Genomic DNA, 6,000 nt, shown 5'->3' with positions numbered 1-6,000 from the left:
CTGTAGACCCTGCCACATACGTCCTGTGTTTGAGCCGTTGAATTGTGACTATACTTTGTCTATTCGGTTGTTTGATTGCCTTGAGTTGGGAATAGCTGCACTGTTTGTATTCGGTCATGTTTCTGGTCGCCTTGCCATGATTTAAAGCGGTGGTTCGCGCTTTCAGTTTTGCGTGAATATTGCCATCAATCAACGGTTTCTGGTTAGGGAAGGTTGTAATAGTCACAGAGGGTACGACATCGCCGATGCACTTGCTAATAAAGTCGCTCACCGAGTCAGCATATACATCAATGTTGTTGTATGAGGCTATCCGGAACATATCCCAGTTCACGTGATCGAAGCAATCTTGAAGCGTGGAATCTGATTGGTCAGACCAGCGTTGTATTGACCTGAGCACGGGCGTTTCCTGTTTTAGTTTCTGTCTATAGGCTGGGAGCAACAAACTGGAGTCATGGTCAGACTTGCCGAAGTCAGGGTGGGGGAGGGCTATGAATGCATTGCGAAAGTTTGAGTAGCAATGATCCAGAATGCTACCAGCTCATGTCGCGCATTTGATATGCTGATAGAATTGAGGTATTGTTCTTAGGTTAGCTTTGTTAAAATCCCCAGCTACAATAAATGCAGCTTCAGGATGTATGTGTCACATCCTGACCTTAGTTCCTTTTTTATGTCTCTATTTTAGTTTGGTCAGGGCGTGAGTTGGGTGGGCATTCTATATGTTGTTCTATGTTTTTGTATTTCTGTGTTTGGCCTAGTATGGTTCCCGATCAGAGGCAGATGTTTATCGTTGTCTCTGATTGAGAACCATACTTAGGCAACCTGTTTTACCACTATGGGTTGTGGGAAGTTATTTTCCGTTTAGTGTGTGTTGCACCTGACGGAGCTGTTTCGGTTGTGCCTTTTGTTACTTTGTTATCTAGTGTTCAGTTATATTTAATAAAATGCCAAACATGTACCACGCTGCACCTTGGTCCTCACCTTCTTCCACCAATGACAATCATTACAGAACTACCCACCACAACCGGACCAAGCAGCCTGGTAACCAGGAGCAGAGGGTTCTGGACTCCTGGACTTGGGAGGAGATACTGGAAGGCAAGGGACCCTGGGCACAGGCTGGGGAATATCGCCGCCCCAAGGAAGAACTGGAGGCAGCGAAAGCTGAGTGGCGGTGATATGAGGTAAGGCAGTGCAACAGGCATAAGAGGCAGCCCCCCCCAAAAAAATTGAGCCAACTCCCGTGTTTACCGGAAGAAGCGCAGTACTGGTCAGGCACCGTGTTATGCGGTCAAGAGCACGGTGTCACTAGTACGCGCTCATAGCCCGGTGCGCTATAGGCCAGCCCCCCGCAAGTGCTATGCGAGAGTGGGCATCCAGCCAGGGCGTGTTGTGCCAGCTCACCTGACAGTACACCCCCCCCCCCCCCCCCCCCCAAGGTGCGGATTCCGGCCGCAAAACCTAAACCCATAGGGGAGGGTCAGGATGGGCATCTGTCAGCGGAGGCGGCTCTGGCGCGGGATGTGGACCCCACTCCACCATAGTCTTGGCCCACTTAAGTGGCGCCTTTGGAGCGGTGACCCTCGCCGCTGACCTCAGACTGGGGACCCTTGCAGCGTGCCCCGAATAGACAGGAGACTCCGGCTGTGCCGGAGTGAAGGGCGACTCTGGCAGCGCCGGAGTGAAGGACGACACCGGCAGCTCCGGAGTGAAGGGCAAATCCGGCAGCTCCGGAGTGACGGGCGGCTTTGACAGCTCCTGACTAACGGGCGGCTCTGGCAGCTCCTGACTGACGTGCGGCTCCGGCAGCTCCTGACTGATGGCCGTCCCGGAGACACAGCACATAGTGCCGGCCAAGGATACCCTGGGCCGAAACAGCGTACCGCTTTCACCTAGTTGGTGAATAAAGAAGTAGCGCTACTCTGAACTCTCTGTCTCCTGCGTCTTTCTCCTTCCTCCACTACACCCCGGACATTACAGAATCCCGCACCCCCAGCAGGAGCAGCTGCCAACCCCCTCCCATCGATGGAGGAACGTGTCCACCACACCACCGTCCTCCATCGGATCGGATCCGCCATGGACCAAATTATGGAGAGAATGGACCGATGGGAGAGGAGTGGTCTCCTCTCTCCACCTTCGGCTTCCCCAGCTCAGGATAACCCTTCTCCTCTCTCCCCATCCCCCGGCTCCAGCGTTCTCCGTCTTGCACTCCCGAGGGATTATGATGGAGCGGCGGCAGGGTGTCAGGGGTTCTTACTCCAACTAGAACTCTACCTGGTGACCATGAGACCCGCTCCCTCGGGAGCGGAGAGGGTGAGTGTCCTCGTCTCCTGCCTGACGGGTTGTGCTCTGGAGTGGGCAAACGCGGTCTGAAATGGCCCAGACTCAGAGAAGGAGCACTACACCGGAATTCACCCGGGAGAGCGACTGTTCCACCTAAGGCAGGAGAAGAGGAGCACCCGGGATTACGCGCTGGAGATCTGGACCTTGGCCACTGGGTCTGGGTGGAATAATAATAATAATAATAATATATGCCATTTAGCAGACGCTTTTATCCAAAGCGATTTACAGTCATGTGTGCATACATTCTGACAGGGCCCTTATAGACCACTACCGGTGTAGTCTCCGGGAGGACGTCCGCAGGGAGCTAGCGTGTCGGGACACCACTCTCTCCCTCGATGAACTAATTGACATGTCTATCTGTCTGGACAAACTGCTGACTGCCCGCGGGCGTTCAGAGAGGGTCCTGTGCGTTCAACCACCCAGCACCCCCGCTCCCATTCCGATGGAGTTGGGAGGGGCCGTGCCAAGGGGTACCGGAGGAGGAGGCTCCCCCTGCACCAGCTGTGGTCGGAGAGGACACACGGCCGATTGGTGCTGTGGGGGCCCGTCTGGGAGTCGAGATGGCAGGTGGAACGCTTCTCGGTCACCCCAGGTGAGTCAGCACCAAACTCACTCAGAACCCCCTGTTGGTCACATGTTTGTCTTGATTTTTTTCCTTGATTTTTTTCTCCTCTTCCCAGCATAAGGCGCTAGTCGATTCAGGTGCAGCTGGGAACTTTATGGATCACGGACTCGCCATCAAGCTGAGTGTTCCGCTTGTGCCGATAGATTCTCCCTTTCCCAGGTTCAGGGTTGGTCAGGGAGGCCACGGTTCCACTGGACATGGTGACACAGGGGAATCATAGGGAGCGTATAAGTCTCTTTATTATCGATTCACCTGTGTTTCCAGTGGTGCTGGGGATTCCCTGGCTGGCTCGGCACAATCCTAAGATTTCGTGGAGACAGGGGGTTCTCCAGGGGTGGTCAGAGGAGTGTTTTGGAAGGTGTCTGGGAGTTTCCATCGGTGCCACGTCGGTGGAGAGTCCAGACCAGGGTTCCACGGTGCGCATCCCCCCTGGATATGTTGATTTGGCAATCGATGGCAATCGATGAGTACCTCATCATGCCGTATGGATTAAAGAATGCTCCAGCCGTCTTTCAATCCTTTGTAGACAAGATTCTCAGGGAGGGCGTGGTTGTTTATATCGATGACATTCTGATCTATTCCGCCACCCACGCCACGCATGTGTCTCTGATACGCAAGGTGCTTGGTAGACTGCTGGAGCATGACCTATATGTAAAGGCTGAGAAGTGTGTGTTCTCCAAACGAGCCATCTCCTTTGTGGGTTATCGCATTTCCATCTCGGGGGTGGTAATGGAGTGTGACCGCATTAAGGCCGTGCGTAATTGGCCGACTCCGACCACGGTAAAGGAGGTGCAGCAGTTTTTGGGGTTTGCCAATTACTACCGGAGGTTTATCCAGGGTTTTGGCCAGGTAGCGGCTCCCATTACCTCACTGCTGAAGGGGTGCCCGGTGCGTTTGCAAGGGTCAGCAGAGGCGGACAGAGCCTTCAATAGGTTGAAGGCGCTGTTCACGGATGCGCCCGTGTTGGCGCACCCGGACCCCTCTCTAGCATTCATAGTGGAGGTGGACGCGTCCGAGGCTGGGGTGGGTGCCGTGCTATCACAGCGCTCGGATACGCTACTTAAAACTCAGCCCCTGCGTTTTTTTTCCCGTGGAAGCTCAGTCCAGCGGAGCGTAACTATGACGTGGCGGACCGGGAGTTGTTAGCGGTGGGCAGGGCTCTGAGAATGTGGAGACACTGGCTTGTTAAGACACTAATAGCTTACAGACGGTAGGCAATTAAGGTCACAGTTATGAAAACTTAGGACACTAAAGAGGTCTTTCTACTGACTCTGAAAAACACCAAAAGAAAGATGCCAAGGGTCTCATCTGCTCATCTGTGTGAATGTGCCTTATTCATGATGCAAGGAGGCATGAGGCCTGCAGATGTGGCCAGGAAAATAAAATGCAATGTCCTTACTGTGAGATGGCTAAGATAGCACTACAGGGAGACAGGACGGACAGCTGATCGTCCTCGCAGTGGCAGACCACGTGTAACAACACCTGCACAGGATCGGTACATCCGAACATCACACGTGCGGGACAGGTACAGGATGGCAACGACAACTGCCCAAGTTACACCAGGAATGCACAATCCCTCCATCAGTGTTCAGACTGTCCGCAATAGGCTGAGAGAGGCTGGACTGAGGGCTTGCAGGCCTGTTGTATAAGTCAGGTCCTCACCAGACATCACCGGCAGCAACGTCGTCTATGGGCACAAACCCACCATTGCTGGACCAGACAGGACTGGAAAAAAGTGCTCTTCACTGACGAGTCTCTGTTTTGTCTCACCAGGGGTGATGGTCGGATTTGCGTTTATAGTCGACGGAATGAGGCCTGTACTCTGGAGCGGGATCGATTTGGAGGTGGAGGGTCCGTCATGGTCTGGGGCGGTGTGTCACAGCATAATCGGATGGAGCTTGTTGTCATTGCAGGCAATCTCAACTCTTTGAGTTACAGGGAAGACATCCTCCTCCCTCATGTGGTACCCTTCCTGCAGGCTCATCCTGACATGACCCTCCAGCATGACAATGCCACCAGCCATACTGCTCGTTCTGTGAATGATTTCCTGCAAGACAGGAATGTCACTGTTCTGCCATGGCCAGCAAAGAACCCGGATCTCAATACCATTGAACACGTGTGGGACCTGTTGGATCGGGCTCGGGCTTTTCCCCCCAGAAATGACAAGGAACTTACAGGTGCCTTGGTAGAAGAGTGGGTTAACATCTCACAGCATGAACTGGCAAATCTGGTGCAGTCCATGAGGAGGAGATGCACTGAAGTACTTAATCCAGCTGGTGGCCACACCAGATACTGACAGTTACTTTTGATTTTGACCCCCACTTTGTTCAGGGACACATTATTCCATTTCTGTTAATCTCATGTCTGTGGAACTTGTTCAGTTTATGTTTCAGTTGTTGAATCTTGTTATGTTCATAAAAATATTTACACATGTTAAGTTTTCTGAAAATAAAGGCAGTTGACAGTGAGAGAGCGTTTATTTTTTTGCTGAGTATATATTAGTACTGGAGACTACTCTCTGTCTCGGGTCTGGTCTCAAGACCACATATTGAGTGTCTTGGTGTCGGATACATTTTTGTACTTGGTCTAGACTTTCCCGAGACCAGCCGAGACCATCAGAGTAAAACAACTCATAATTGTCAGCTTCCATTCATTCAGAGTGTAAAACCGCTTCACCAGGCCAAATATATACATTAACAGGCAAAAGTTTGGACAAAGCATTCAAGGCTTTTTCTTATATTTTCTACATTGTAGAATAATAATGAAGACCTCAAAACTATGAAATAAAACATATGTAATCATATAGTAACCAAAAAGTGTTAAACAAATCAAAATATATTTTTGATTCTTCAAAGTAGCCACCCTTTGCCTTGATGACAGCTTTACACACTCTTGGCATTCTCTCATGTCATTCCAGCTTCACCTGGAATGCTTTTCTTGAAGGAGTTCCCACATATGCTGAGCACTTGTTGGCTTCTTTTCCTTCATTCGGCTGTCCAACTCAACCCAAACCATCTCAATTTGTCAACTAGCCCTTA

The sequence above is a fragment of the Oncorhynchus gorbuscha genome, linkage group LG01 (genome assembly GCF_021184085.1).
Source record: "Oncorhynchus gorbuscha isolate QuinsamMale2020 ecotype Even-year linkage group LG01, OgorEven_v1.0, whole genome shotgun sequence".
NCBI lineage: Eukaryota > Metazoa > Chordata > Actinopteri > Salmoniformes > Salmonidae > Oncorhynchus > Oncorhynchus gorbuscha.
Note: the sequence above shows the minus strand (reverse complement) of the source record.